Here is a 16,319-nt window from a genome sequence, read left to right as displayed (position 1 = left end):
CCCTCCCTCTGAGATATCATACATCGTTTCTATGGCAGTGTCGGGTTGTTCTGCTAGTGTTATTTCGGACCACGTTTCTTTCACCTGTTTAATTATTCAAGTATATGTGATATATTGCCCCATGTGTACCCCAGTCTCTTCCACTATCGTTTGGCAGTCCAATGCCTTCCCTTCTTGCCATATATCTCCCAGGGTTGCTAGGCCTACCGGCTCCCAGTGTTTGCGAATCCCTTTCTGCAGTTGCTCATCCACCCAGCGTAACGCCACAAGTGGCGCCTGTGAGGAGCATGGGGTCGGGTTTCCCATAGCTCGACACTTTGTGCCATGTCTTCCAGCCCAGTTCCAGCAATTCCGATCGCCCATGCAACTCTGGTTTGGGTAGCCGTATCAATTCTTTTTGAAAATAGGGGTCACATTCACCCTTCAGCAGTCTAGATTCTGCTGTCTCGTCTTCCGACAGCCACCTAGCGACATATTGTAACTGCCCTGCCAAGTGCTATATCTCAAAGTTCGGTAGGTTTATGCCCCCTCTATCATACGTATTCTGTAGTTTCCATAGGGCCACTCTATTTCTGGAGTTGTGCCACAAAAAACCTCTGCATAAACTCTTGAGTTTAATAAAAAACCGTTTGGGCATCATGTGTGGGATGTTTGCGAAGAAATGTAGTAGCCTGGGTAGGACCATCATTTTGAGCAAGGCTGCCCTTCCCACCGTGGCCAGGAGGAGCTTTGCCCAGAACGCCATGCTGTTCTTGATTCCTTCCACTGCTCTCTCCGTATTATATTTATGCTTGTCTTCAATCGTGTGATATGTTAATCCCCAGGTATCTGAATGTTGTGGTCTCCCAGGCTATCTGCAAAGTAGGTAGGTCTCCCGTGGGACTCCCCAAGGGGAACATGCATGATTTTTCGGGGTTCACCGCTATGCCAGACAGTCGTGTAGCCCTCCATCACCTGTGTTTGCATAATAAATGCACTACAATATAAACCGTAGAAAACCGCATGAGTGCGCAATATATGATAACATTGTCTTTTCCCTTTCTACCTTTGCTACAAATTTAACCACGAAAAAACACAAAAGTGAAAGTGCCCTTTGAAGTATATTAACAAGTTCTACTATAAACGTCTAAAGTATTTCAAGTGTTTCTGGTCTAAATATAATAAATATATACTTTTTTATAACTTGTAAGTGCTTCTTTGCTGTACCTGTCTAACTAGATTTAGTGTACTTACCTACTGCTCATATCTTCCTCTTAAGATACGCCTGAGTGCTCTGCCACTCTACCAAGGTCCTGCGTTGGTACAGACTGATACTAAGAGTTGGATCTACAAACCACTGGGAGAGCTTAATAAAGTCTTACTGCCAGTAAGACTTTAGGAAAAAAAAAATAACAGTAGCATTAATGGCTGCACAGTGTGGACCGGTTTGTCTGCCGGAAGTGGCCTACTAGCCAGAGGTAATAGGCCTGAGTGAAAATCGAGGCTGCTGCAATCTATTGAAACTTCGAAGATTGCTCGTGGGAAACAGTGAACAGGTCTTGCCAGTGAGTCCTGTTACTATGGTGGCAAGCTTCAGTGTCAAGGAGGAAAGGGGAGTGTTAGGGGAAATTCTCCGAAATGTGCTTATTCTCCAGCATGGGGTCTGGCATGGATTCACATGCTCATGAATATTCCCCGTCGTCAGGCTGGGAATCCTCGGTAAAGAAAAATCAGTATCAGTTTTGTTTCTGATCTGTCTTTCGTAGTAGTAACCAATCACTGATCTCTGCGTCATACTGACCACAGCCAATGACTGCCATCTCCCTAAGCCCCGCCTCTGGCAGCCATCTTCAGATTTTTACTGCACGTTCAAGTGTTGGGATTCTCGTGCTATTGCTCTCGAGCTTTAGTGCTTTTTTTCGCATTTTTTCATAGGAACATTTTCTCTCTTTCGGTCAAAAGAGCCTCAAGCTCCACTGTTTCTTTATCCGATCAACGGGGACCCGTGTCGGATTCTTCTACGCCCCTCAAGGGTGAAGATTTCGTCAAGCCACGCTTTTGGAGGACTCCAGAAGTTTCTCAGGCCCATCTCGGACATGGCCCAGGAGAAGGGAAGCTCGACGCCCGGAAAGCTGTTCAGGGTCTGCCCTGGATGCCAGCTTCAGAATGTCTTTAAGGAGGACGAACACTCCCTTTGCCTCTACTGCCTGCATGAGGACAAGACGCACGTGGAGAAGGTCTGTGCGTTTTGCGGCAATATGTCGGAGCGGACCATGAAGGACCGCCATCTGCGTCTCGCCAACTGGCTGGAAGGGAAGAGCCTGTCAGGCAAGAAAAAGAAGAAGTCCGAGCGGTCTTCTAAGACCTTTGAGGGCGCCCCGGCGACGGGGGCCCAACAGAAGGCCAAGCACCGCGAGTCCGCTGGCACAGGGAGCGCCGAACGGTCGGGCTCTACGGGTGCCAGGCAGGGCGCATCCTCCCTGGTGCCATCAACCACGAGCCAACGCTCTGGCTCGGGTAAGAGGAAGGCCGAGCACCCAGCGAAGCTCCTGGAGAGACCCCGGTCGAGCTCGAAGGCCCCATCGGAGGGGGAGCTAGGCGGTGACCCTCCCCCCCCCCCCCCCCCAAGGAGAAGGCGGTGAGCGCACCTAAGGTGGTGAAAGCCTTGATCCACCCTGCCAAGGCCTCTATCGAGACAGTCGCGGCGGCCCTGGCTCAACCTGTGGAGGCTACACCAGTGGTGGCGACCTTGGGGCCCAGAGTTTCCCTGCCACCGCGGAGGGAGTCCTCTTTCATGCCCATCAACAGGACCCCCGTGAAACCTCCGACGGAGAAGAAAAAGGGGGGGGCATGAGGCCGTCGTGGATTCGGCCTCAACCTCTGAAGAGGAGCTGATCGAAGTCTTAAGCCACGGCGTTGGCGTGGAAGAAGACCAGCCCGTCGGGAGGGACCCCGACGTCGGAGACGACGATAACGTTGAGGGTGCCGACGAGGCTCCTGACCGGCCGTCGGAATCCCCTCAACCAGTGCCGCAAGACAACTCGGGGGCCATTTTGTTGGCTACACAGTCCTTATGCTCAGAGATAAGGACGAGATTGCTGTTACCACCAACGGAGGAACCGCTCCCGACGGGGGACCCGGAGCCAGACCCTTCTGGGAGCTCTCCTCCTAAGAGAAGAAGGATTCATCCTCCACCTCCTTTTCAACCATCGCGCCCTGCTCAGCCCTCCTCCCCGTCCACGACCCGTGGGGATGATACGGGGATGGACACGGCCGCGACGGGTACAGACGACGAGGATCTCCCGTCGTCACCTCCTCCCCGGGCTTCCCCGCCCGACGAGATTGGATTGTTTCATGCCATGATCGCCAGGGCATCCGAGCTTTTCCAGCTCTGCCCGGAAGAGAAGAAGGAAGGTTTCCTTTATCAACGGCGTGAGACCAAGAGGAAGACGGTCCTCGCTGTACCTCTACTTTACGATATCTGGGATGAGGGTCTCGCCTCCTCAAGAACCCGTCCACAACGCCTGCGAGAAGGGATCGGTACGAGAAGAAGTACCTGGTCCCGGACGCGGCCCCCTTGTGCCTTCGGGCACAGCCGACCCCGGACTCGGTCGTCTCCGCGGCGGCCAGGAAGAAAGCGGGGAGGGCTTCGGCCTCTACGTCAACCTCCCCGCCGGACGGTGAGGGAAAGAAATTGTACACGATGGGACGCAGAGTCATGTCATCGGCAGCGACGACGATTAAGGCTGCCAACGCCTTGGCTATCGTAGCCCGCTACGACAGGGTGTTGTGGTACAAAATCGCCCTCCTGCTGGACTTCCTTCCAGACAAGAAGGCGGAGGCCCTAGAGATCTTGCAGGAAGGAGAAGTGGCGTCGGACCACGCCATTACGATAGCGACGGACATCGCTGACACTGGATTTCGCCAGTTGGGCAACGACGTGTGCAGACAGTGTGGGAGGCTCAAGGCAACGGACTTCCGGCAGGACGTGCAGACCAGAGTCTTGGACATGCCGTTCGACGGGAGCAACCTGTTTGGGAAAACAGTGGACGATTCCCTACAAGCCATCAAGACGGACACGGAGACGGCCCGGGCTCTTGGTGTTCTCCAGCAATGACGGCCGCCCTTTTGGGGCGGCAGAGGCAAGCAGGGTGCCTCCAAAGGTTCCGGCGGCAGATTTTCCACCTATCGTCAAGCAGCCCGTTCGTCGTTACAGGAGGCCTACAGGGGACGAGGCAAGTCGGGCGGACCCCGCCGTCGTCGCCAGGGAGGACAAGGCGGCAAAGCCTCGTCGAAGCAGGACTGAACCGGCCGTGGGGTCGGGCCCCCACCGAAGCACCCCGGTGGGAGGCCAGCTGGCGAACTTCGTCAGCGTGTTGGAGTCCATCTCCACCGACCGTTGGGTGCTGGACGTCCTGGCCCAGGGTCACGCGCTCGAGTTTCTAAAGAAGTGCCCACGCGTCCCCCCCATGGCCAGGAAGGAACATCACGTCCCTCAACTTCTCTTGGAGGAAAAAGCCGATGCCCAAGAAAGGCGCCATCGAGCTCGTCCCAAAGAGGCTTCGGGGCTCCGGAGTTTACTCAAGATACTTCCTCGTGAAGAAGGATGGCGTCCCATCCTGGACCTACGACGACTGAACAAATTCATCAAGGCACAGAAGTTCTGGATGGTCACCCTCCAGCACGTCCTGGGTCAGCTGGAGGAGGGCTATTTCCTGTCGTCGTTGGATTTGGAGGATGCTTACTTCCATATCCCCATCCTAAAGGGACACCGAAAGTTTCTCAGATTCGTGGTCCAAGGGCGTCACTACCAGTTCAGAGCCCTTCCCTTCGGATTGAGGTCGGCACCCAGGGTGTTCACCAAGTGCCTCGCACCGGTGGCGGCGCGGCTGCGCCTGGAGGGGATCCACGTCTACCCCTACCTGGACGACTGGCTCATCCGAGCAAAGACAAGGGAACTCGCCGCGGAGCACACGGCGAGGACTGTCCAACTACTCACGTACCTGGGATTCTCCATAAACTACGCCAAGTCCCACCTGGTGCCTGCGCAAGACGCGCTGTTTCTGGGAGCGAAACTCGACAGTGGCGCTTCTGGCCTCTCCGTCGGAGGAAAGGACGATGGCCATCTTGGGCAAGGTGCAGCGGATGCTGGTTGCGGATGCGGCCAGGGTGAGGTCCATCAAGTCCCTCCTCGGAATGATGTCTTCTTGCATTTATCTCATCCGCCTGTGCAGGCTTCGGATGCGACCACAGGAGTTCCTGGACGCTCGCTGGATTCAGACGACGGGCAGCTTCGAGGACAGGATCACACTTGACGAGAGCTTCCGACGAGCGATCCGGTGGTGGGGCACCCGCGCGCATCTGACGGCGGGCATGGACTTCCAGACCCCAGACCACCAGGAGACAGTGACCACGGATGCCTCCCTGGAAGGGTGGGGAGCGCACACCGAAAATCTACACGCGAGGGGCCTTTGGCTCCCGACGGAGAAGTCCCTCCATATCAACGTCCTGGAGCTCCGTGCACTGTTCTGGGCCCTCGGGTCCTTCCTTCCGTCCCGCAAGGGCAAGGTGGTGAGGATCTTCACCGACAACACCACCACCATGTTTTACATCAGGAAACAGGGTGGAACCAGGTCCCCAGCACTGTCCAAGGAGGCACAGGACCTGTGGCATTGGGCCGATGCCCAAAGGATGTTTCTGGTGCCGTTTCATCTGGCAGGGATAAAAAACACCATCACCGACTCACTCAGCAGGGAGCTGCGCTCGTGCCACGAGTGGGAACAACGGCAGGATCTAGTGGATCGCCTCTTCCGACGGTGGGGCACACCCCAGATCGACCTGTTCGTGACGGCGACGAACTCCAAGTGCCGGAGGTTCGCCAGCAGGTTTCCCCAGGCGAGGAGCATGGGCGATGCTTTCTCGTTCCCCTGGGAGGGCCTGTTCCTCTACCCGTTCCCTCCTTTGCCACTGCTAATCCGGCTCGTCAACCAGCTCAAGAGGTCACGGTGCAGGATGATCCTCGTAGCACCTGCGTGGCTGAGGCAGATATGGTTCCCGGACCTTCTGGACTTGTCAACGTCCCCGCCAATCAAGCTGCCAGTGGACGCGGATCTACTCTCTAGGGAAGGAGGTGCCATCCTCCACCACGACCCGAAATCGCTGAACTTGCAGGCCTGGCTCCTGCAGCGCTAGAGTTTGGAGGATACGACATACCGGCCGATTGCAGAGAGGTTCTTGCAAAGGCCAGGGCGTCCTCGACTCTTAAATGCTACGGACACAAATGGAAGAGGTTCTCTGTCTGGTGCCACGCACAGAAGATTAACCCTCTACGGATTACGGCTCCCCAGGTACTGCCGTACCTGCTGACGCTGGCCAAAGCTGGACTGGCACACGCGTCCATTAAGATTCATCTTGCTGCGATCTCCCGATACACCAGAACCACGGGGCGGACGTCCTTGTGGTCTCATCGTCTGGTGAAAGAGTTCATGAAGGGACTGTTCAGATCGTTCCCGCCGGTGAAGGCTCCGGCCCCGGCGTGGGAGCTCAACGTGGTGCTGACCAAGATCATGGGACCTCCGTTCGAGCCTCTGCACTCGGCCCCGTTGAAGTTTCTGTCGTGGAAAACAGCGTTTCTTGTGGCCATCACCTCCGCACGACGGGTGGGAGAGATCCAGGCCCTTTCCTGCAAGGCCCCGTACTTGACTTTTCATGACACGAAGGTAGTGCTCAGGACACACCCCTCCTTCATGCCCAAGGTACCGTCGGACTTCCATCTCAACAAACCCTTGGTGTTGCCTGTGTTCTTCCCGTCGCCTTCGTCGCCGGCTGAGAGGACTTTGCACTCGCTGGATGTGGCTAGAGCGCTGAAGTTCTACGTGGACCGCACAAAGTGTTTTCGGAAGACGTCACAACTCTTTGTGAACTTTGGACCTGTCAATCAGGGGAAGGCTCTCTCGAAGGCTTCCATTTCCAGATGGCTCTCCGGCTGCATCAAGTACTGTCATCGGTTGGCAAACCGACCGCTGCCTGGCCGTCCGAGAGCCCATTCCACCAGAGCGATCGCAGCTACCACGGCGTTCCTTTCTGGTGTGCCCCTGCTGGACATCTGCAGGGCTGCTACGTGGAGGTCGACGCACACCTTCACGAAATTCTACTGCGTCGATCGGGATTCCAGGGAGGAGTCCAGGGTCGGCCAAGCAGTGCTGCGCAACCTGTTCGCCTGAGGTGAGCCTGGTAAGGAGGTAAGATGCTTAATGTTGAGTTTGATGTAATGCTTAATGTTGAGCCTTTCGCAACCTCCCGTGGTTGTATATGTGTGTACTGCTATGTATTCTTTATTCATGAGCATGTGAATCCATGCCAGACCCCATGCTGGAGAAGGAACAAGTTACTTACCTGTAACTGTTGTTCTCCAGCATGGGTCTGGCATGGATTCACATGCGAACCCTCCCGCCTACCCCTCTGCGGCTCTTCACTTGGTCATACTGCCACTTCACGTGCTTCCAAATCTGAAGATGGCTGCCAGAGGCGGTGCTTAGGTAGAGGGCAGTCATTGGCTGTGGTCAGTATGACGCAGAGACCAGTGATTGGTTACTACTACGAAAGACAGATCAGAAACGAAACTGATACTGGTTTTTTCTTTACCGAGGATTCCCAGCCTGACGACGGGGAATATTCATGAGCATGTGAATCCATGCCAGACCCATGCTGGAGAAAACAGTTACAGGTAAGTAACTTGTTCCATCTGTGGCATTGGGCCGTCGCCCAAGGGATGTTTCTGGTGCCGTTTCATCTGGCAGGAATAAAAAACACCATCGCCGACTCGCTCAGCAGAGAGCTGTGCTCGTGCCACGAGTGGGAACTACGACAGGATCTAGTGGACCGCCTCTTCCGACGGTGGGGCACTCCCCAGATCGATCTGTTCGCGACGGCGACGAACTCCAAGTGCCGGAGGTTCGCCAGCAGGTTTCCCCAGCCGAGGAGCATGGGCAATGCTTTCTCGTTCACCTGGGAGGGCCTGTTTCTATACGCGTTCCCTCCATTGCAGTTGCTGATCCGGCTCATCAATCAGCTCAAGAGGTCACGGGTGCAGGATGATCCTTGTCGCACCTGCGTGGCCGAGGCAGATATGGTTCCCGGACCTTCTGGACTTGTCAGCGTCCCCGTCAATCAATCTGCCAGTGGACGCGGATCTTCTCTCCAGGGAAGGAGGCGCCATCCTCCATCGCGACCCTAAGTCGCTGAATTTGCAACCCTGGCTCCTGCAGCGTTAGAGTTTGGAGGTTACGACATACCGGCCGACTGCAGAGAGGTTCTTGCAAAGGCCAGGGCGTCCTCAACTCTTAAATGCTACAGACACAAATGGAAGAGGTTCTCTGTCTGGTGCCATGCACAGAAGATTAACCCTCTACGGATTACGGCTCCTCAAGTACTGCTGTACTTACTGACGCTGGCCAAGGCTGGACTGGCGCACGCTTCCATCAAGATTCATCTTGCCGCGATCTCCCGATACACCAGAACCACGGGAAGGACGTCTTTGTGGTCTCATCGTCTGGTGAAAGAATTCATGAAGGGACTGTTCAGATCGTTCCCTCCGGTGAAGGCTCCGGCCAGGTTTGATCCCTTTGTTCTTTTTCTTTGTCTAGTTTCAATGTTGAAGCCCGCCTCTGGCTCCAGTGTGTCTGGCAGGGTAGGAAGTGGGGGAGGTGCCAGAAACTCCATGTACTTAATCCCCTTGGTTACAGGAATGCACCCAAAGGTGATGGTTGGCTAGCTGTCCTTGGAGGACAGCCACCCTGCTGTGTGAGTGACAGCTAGGTTGCAAATGAATGGGAGAAACCTGCATGAAAGGCGAGGTCTTTTGCTTGGAAGGCAGAGTCGACCACTGGACAAAGGAATCCTAAGAAGAACTTTGGAAGAGACACTTTCTGCAACTCCTGGACCGTTAGTTTGCCCGGTGAAGCCCTACTGCATTCCTCCGAAATCGCCTTGACTAGAGAAGCCCTGTAAAGGACGACTTCTCCGCCTGGCTTGGTGGGACCACACGGCACCAGACCTATCCATATTACTGAGCTCTTCTCATCCTCCATCTCCCAGTATTATCTTACATATTACCAGCTTATTGCCTTGATTACAACTACATTAGACTGGATACACGATGCACGAGTTCCCATCTTCCTATACAGTATATCCATAACCAGTGTCTATCGTGCTGTCGACAGTACTGTATTTGACTTTTTTTTTGTGCTCTTGAAATCACTTTTTATCCTGTGCATTAAGGTGCATTACACCTTAATGCATTTTATGCCCTACCGTTTGAAATTTGATTCTAGCCTGTTGTGCTTAAAGCTGCATCACGCCTTATTTTTCTCTGCGCCCTACTTTTTTGAAACTCAATTTTAACTAGTTGCACCTTAAGCTCTACCCTGTCTTACTGCCTTGCGTGCCCTACTCTGAAATTTGACTTGAACCCATCGTGCCCTAAATAGCAGACCTAATCACTACAAACATCCTTGACATCCTAGCATTCACCGAATCTTGGCTACATGCTGCAGCAGGCCCAGCCCTCGCATTAGCCATCCCAGAAAACTACCAAATCCCTAGAGCGGACAGACCGGACGCAAGAGGAGGAGGTATTGCCATCATTGCTAAAACATAGTTAGCAATTGGACTAGTACCATCATCATCAATATAATCCTGCGAAATACTTACAGCTTAAATGCCTATATCTAACTCTAGTACACTCTCAATTTAACTAGTATACCGACCACCGGGACCTATCGGCTCACTCAAGGATAATATATCAAGCATCCTTACCAATAACATAAAAAAAACATCAGAGGTACTCTTACTAGGGGACTTCAACCTCGGCTTTAATGACCATACAGACAAAGATGCTAAGACTATCGCTAACATGCTGCTAGAACAAGGATTCACCCAAAAGGTGACTCGGCCAACCCACGCTAAAGGCAGAACCCTCAACTGGGTAGCAGACTTGAATTGCAAATTATCCATCAATTCATCAACTGTAATACCTTGGAAGACCACCGTCTGATTTCCTTTAGGATAGCAATAAACAAACGGCCACAAACTAACTTGGCCATAGCACCCCCTCAATCGACTAGGAACAAAAAAGACATCACAGCTGATAGACTATTGCCACATATCTTTCCTTATTTGAACCTACTCTCGTCCATCCCTGACCCTAACATACTAGTCGACACATACAGTAAGACCATCGCTAAAGCCTTGGACTCATTGCACCTCTCAAATTACGTAAAAGTAAACGAGCCCACCTGAACGCCTGGTTCTCCCCACATCTAAAAACACTCGGGCAAGAAAAAAGGAAACTGGAAGCCATATGGCGCCATTCCCCCTCAGAAGAAAACAAAACAAAACAAACCTGCCCAAATTTGCAGATGACTATAAAAAGAAATCAAGACTAAGAAAAACCTTTATAATGACAATCTCTAAAGCCAGCTATAATACAAAGGAGCTATTCACAATACTTCGAGAAATGGAGGCCCCTATTCCTCCAGCATTCAACATAGCCAAAGACCAAATCTGGTGCACTAACTTACAGGACACTCTAGCCAATAAAATAGTACTCCTCCAAGAAAAGATTGCCAATAAGAAATCTTCACTACCTAATCATGATACCTTCATTCCTACCCATAACACATTGACTGATAAACCAATTCCAATTTTCCAAAGTTTCCGTCCTCGAAGTGGAGAAAATGATCTCCTCATTGAAACAGTCTAGATGCCAGGGTGATAATTGTCCAGCACAATTAATCAAAGACTTGGCCAGAGACTTGGCACCATTTATATCCGAAATCATTAATGTGTCATTCTCGACTAACACTGTCCCAAGCAACTTGAAAGAATCCTGGGTCTTGCCGTTACTCAAAAAACAAATCTAAGACCCTGCCATTCCAACTAATTACAGGCCTATCACGACGGTACCATTCCTTCTCAAGATACTTAATACAGTAGCTTACCTTCAGATACAACAATACCTTGAAACAAATCACCTCCTAGGCACCCGTCAATCAGATTTCAGGCCACAACATGGCACTGAAACTGCTCTAATTGACTTAAAAACACAAATTGAGGAACTTGCAGACAAAGGGAAAATGGCCATGCTACTCCTCCTTGACTTGTCAGCTGCCTTCTGACTTGGTGGACCATGAGGTTCTATGTAAACACCTTGCATCGGCAGCTCACTTCTCGAAGGACGCAATAGCATGGGTACAATCATTCCTTAATAATAGAACTATGCAAGTCTTCTCCCCTTCAGGCTCAGCAGACCCAATCCCTATTAAATGCAGTGTTCCACAAGGCTTGTGTCTCGCCTACCGTGTATAATATCTTCACAAAGCCACTGTTTGACAAGTTGGATAATTTGGGTGTCACCTACACTAACTATGCGGACAACACCCAGATTCTCACCCCTTTCGGGCAACTACCTCAGTGACACGGCTCTCGTGAACAAAATCTACCTCCTCATTCAGGCATGGATGGCCACTCATGGCCTCTTCCTGAATGATAAGACTGAACTGAACTGATCTAATACTAGGAACCACGGCCAACCTCAAAAAACTTAATTATTACTCATCCTTCAACATTGATGGCAACACCATTAAGGTTGTAAAGGAAGTAAAGACGTTGGGTTTTTACCTCAACTCCTCACTAACCATGAGCAAACAGGTCAACTCTCTAGCGTCCACATTAGCTTACGTGTGTAAACTAATCAGGGTCTGCTGGCCATACTTATCCTCATCCAGCTGCATCACAACACCCTCATACTCCAGACTAGACTACTGTAATGCCCTCTACTTGGGAGCCAACAAGTACATTCTAAACAAGATCCAAACGTTACAGAATAATGCTTTAAGAACAGCACTAAAAATCCCAAACAAAGATCACATATTGGAGATTAGAAGACAAAACCACTGGCTGACAATCAAGGACAGAATCTTGCTCAAAACAACCTCCCTGACCCATAAATGCATGAACAATGCTGCCCCCCGTTACCTTTCCAACCGGATAGCCAGAAAAACAACCATTCGTCCAACTTGGACTGCTAACTCTTACTGCCTTAGGGTCCCACGCTTCAACCTTTCCAAATTTCGAGGTAGAAGCTTCCCAGTTATGGCAGCCCAAACATACAATTCACTCCCCCCTGCACTCTGTGCCGATCAAACTTACACTAGCTTCAGGTGTAACATTCAGAAATGGATCAGAACTAATGACGTCTTACCTTAGGACTCAATACCAAAATAGCATGCTAATCAGAGCACATCTATAGTATCCTTCCTAGACCCCCTAAAATGACTTTATGGACCTATCTTACTGTTTATGATATCCACGTCACCTGTTACCTATGCTGTAAATTGTACAAATGAAAATACCTGAACACTGTACCTAACACCGTACTGGCACCCAACACTTTACCTGCACCTAACACTGCAAACGTTGTGACTGTTAACGCTTGCTCTTCCATTCTAAATACTGTAATTGTAAATGGCCTCTACACACAATACTATGAACTGTAAATATCTTAAACGTTGCATATGCTTTATTGTGACCGTAACCTGCTGTAACCTAAGTTGAAAGCCTGCTTGTACTGTTTGCCCCCAGTTACCTTCGGGTTTGGAGCGCCATACAAATAAATAAATACAAATACAAATAAAATACAATCGACTGCAAGACAAACTCATCTGGAAATCCTCTCGGAGCTAGCTGTACTTTCTTTGCTGCTGCAGGAGCCGATTGCCAGGGAGAGGAGCACCAGAATCGGAGTCGTCTTTAGGTCAGACAGAAGTTCCAGGAAGATCCTCCGGACTCCCATGAAGCAGGACTGACCAAGCCTGAGCCACCTCAACAGAGCGCTGAACCCCGGATGTGAGGAAAGTCCATAGGTTATCTGAGAACCGCAGTGGTGCTATTCACGAGAAGCTGAAGCCGCGAAGTGCTGCTGGTCTGAAGTTTGCCCATTGCTGCCGCTGACCTTTTGAACCGTAGTGCAGGAATCCCAAGACGTGCTCCCTCTTGTCCCCACAACTGAGGCACAGGAATAGGATCTGCAGGAACAGAAGCCAGCTGGAACCAATTTCTTCAGACCTAAGGTACTGTAAACTAAGGGGTACTTACCTCTTGTTGTGTAGCCTTGCTAGCTCTCAGTTGAGACTTGTCTTGGTTGCTCTTGTGCAGAGTTGCTTGCAGCTTTGCTCCTCACAAGCCTCCCAGCTTGTGGCCCAACAGTGATTTCATTTTCTACAAAGATTTCTTAAACATTGTGCAATACTTTTTACTTACCTTCAAAAAGTACTTCAGCTCTCACTTTGCTCAATTGACATTGGCTGTCCTGGCTCCCTGAAAGACTCTTCTAACCTCTGACTTTGTTATTTGGCATTTATATAGCACTCTGTCTATCATTAGTATGACCTCAAAGCGCTTGTAGGTTGAACGTCGTCGGTGACCGCAATCCAGGTCAGTAGAGGGAGTAAGTGGTGTTGGGTGCGTAGGTGCACCATTTATGTGTACAGCTGAAGTAATTGCCTGATGGTAGCTGCATCCTAGCGTTAGGTGTGGTGGTGATGATATCAGTTGAATGTGTGCAGTATGTTGGGTGGACACCCAGGCTGGGTTCTGGCTGTGTTAGGCCTGTAGGACGCTTATGTGTGCAGCTAGGCCAGTTTGTCATGGGATATAGCTGCGTTTTATTGGAGTGATGAGGTGTCCCTGGGGTAGTGTTCGTATGTGAGCAGCTAGGCCGAATTTATCGAGCAGTATAGCTGTACTCTAATTGAGTGATGGTGTAGAGTAGAGGGTAAGCATAGTGATATGATGGTTCATCCACAGAGCGCCTCGAAGCGCTCTGACAAGGGAGGGAACGAGGGAGAACGCAGAAACTCCACAGGCCATGGGTAGCTCGAAGGTGATGACTAGTTACTGCACTTGGTCTACAGACATCCAGACTGCGAAAGTGCTAAAACACGGACAGGAGGACATGCCTGGGAATGGTGCATGAGGGCCGTAGGGGTTGGGTACACAGCGACATTCCGGGGCACCAGGGTAGGGGCAGACAGGAAGCATACAGGGGCCTGAGAGACGTCACAGGACCAGAGGAACTAGGGGTATACAGCGTTATCAAGGGGGATAAAGGGGGCTGGGCACGCAGCGACTACGCGGGGCACGAGAGGGGAATGGGGTATACTGCGATGTCTTAGGGGACCAGGTAGGAAGCTGGGGTGCATAGCGACACACCGGGGAGCCAAGGGGCTGTGCGTACAGTGGTATCATAGTGGACCAGTTGTTTGGCACGCAGTGACGAGATGGTCATGTGCTTTAACTATCCCTCAAACGTCACACAGTCTATAACTTGTGTAGCTGGGAAAGGGTTAATCTACATTGCATTGGGGGCTTCAAAAGTGCTTACCTGCTTTAGAATATTGGTTAGCCATTGTTTTATTCCCTAACCTTTTCCTTTTAACACCAAACTCTGTAGTGCTCTAAATGTGGCAGTGATATATCAATGTCCACAGTGTCCTAGTTATCAAAGTCACCTAAGGGTGTAGGAGTTATCTGTGGGCCATCCCAAATGGGTATCTACTGATTTATTGAAACTGAGAGTGTGTATTTTAGAAGTATATTTTAACTGTTATATAATTGTTCCCCTCTAAGGCAGGCTTATTCAACTGACTGTTAAATGAATAAATATTTGTTTAATCAGGAAACCTTAAGTGTAAGTGTTTTCTTGGATATTTGTCACTGTGAAACTCTGTTACAACCCTACAGCTCACATTGACCCCTCTCGAGATAAGCCTGGCTGCTCAGTCACTCTACCAACTTGTGTAGTAGATGCTTATACCACAAGTTGGTTTAACTATTGCCAAGAGGACAAGGCTGGTGCAGTCTCCCACAGGGCACTGCATACAATCTTGCCTAACAGTGAACTTCCCCTATGGGATACCTTTATGGCACCCATTGGTGGGGGTACACCCTTGTACCCATTATGTGTCTTTTTGGGCACCTGTGTGTTGCCCACAGAGCAGCGTATCGGCTGGTGGCAGCTACATGCTGACTTGGCAGTGGCTCACACTGTCCTCCATTTTTTTGGCCACCCAGGCCCTGCCATGGGAATACATGGATTCCTGGTAGGTGGCAAGATGGCCCCTGTGGTCTCTTGGTTTCTGTTGCCTTTTACCTTGTTTCCAAAAGTCCTGGGAAGCCCTGACCCTTCCTCTTGAGTGGCTGTTGGATGGAAACACCATACATGTCTTTTGTTCTTTCCCCCTGACTGGCTGTTGGGTGGAAATACCATATATGGCTCTGGGCTGCCTCCTGTCATACTGACTGGAGCCTTCCCAGGTGTTGTGTGTTGGGGGTACACTCTAGGGTTGGCACCTATGTGAATGGAGTCTGGAGTTAACTTGCATTCTCTGTTGTGAGTGTCTGGTTTCTGTGTGTGTGACCCAATGAATGAGGCGGCCCTGACTGAAACTGACATGTAGCGTAGTGTACTGAAAGGCTGAGTACTTACCCCAATCCACATTCCTTTGTTATGGGTGTCTGGGTGGAGTGAATGGCCTGAATGCTTGTGTGCCCGATTGGCTGCCCGCCTGAATGAATGCCCTACAGTGTGATTAACTGAGCCTGGCTCAGCCAGAGTGAATGGGGGACAGGTGTGAATATCTGGGGAACTCTTAACTTAACAATTTGTTCAGTAGCTGAAGTCTAAGCTTAGCAAGAAGGAGCTGCTCCTTGAAGCCCAGCTGGAAGAAGTCTGCTGCTACATTTCTTCAACAATCCGAAAGCTGTCATGAAGGAGACCTCTCCCTGAACTATGAGGGAACCACTGTGCAAAACTACTTCATCATCAAAGTATCCTGGAATCCAGTCCTGTGTGCCTGCCATCTGGAGAAGGGGTCTTCGAAGTCCAGTGGAGGAGTGCTGAACATCGCGAGCCAGAGACGTCCATTGGTCTTGCCCAGGGTCCGGAGGTGTTTCGTGACCCCTGGAAGTGGTTGCAGTCTACCGCCCAGAAGAGAGAGTACCTTGGCATAGTGCTGCGAAAGCTCCAAACTGCCAAACATTTGGAAGGACATCCTTGCAGTCACCAGTGACCACTTTTACCTGCCAGAGTAAGCCTGTAGTCGTTGGGTTCTGTGGAAGATCCGCTGGTGGGTTTGCCGCTACTAGAAGCTATCAGTTGTCCCGAGGGTTCAGTCCAGGTCGCCAGAAGATGTCCAGAGGTCCGTGCTGTGGCTGCAGCACCGAAGAACCGAAAGTCAGAAAATTGCGATATTATGAAACCCGACCCCAATTTGATCCTC

The 16,319-nt window shown here is 51.1% G+C and overlaps 1 protein-coding gene across 2 annotated transcripts in view; it reads left to right on the top strand.

The window, feature by feature from the left end:
- STK38 (serine/threonine kinase 38) overlaps window positions 1-16,319 on the top strand; it is a 349,824-nt gene that overhangs the window by 271,329 nt on the left and 62,176 nt on the right. The window lies entirely within an intron of this gene.

This window comes from Ambystoma mexicanum, chromosome 13, assembly GCF_040938575.1.
Source record: "Ambystoma mexicanum isolate Mex_15411 chromosome 13, UKY_AmexF1_1, whole genome shotgun sequence".
Taxonomy (NCBI): Eukaryota; Metazoa; Chordata; class Amphibia; order Caudata; family Ambystomatidae; genus Ambystoma; species Ambystoma mexicanum.
The sequence above is the reverse complement of the archived record's forward strand: the minus strand, read 5'-3'. Positions and strand labels throughout refer to the sequence as shown.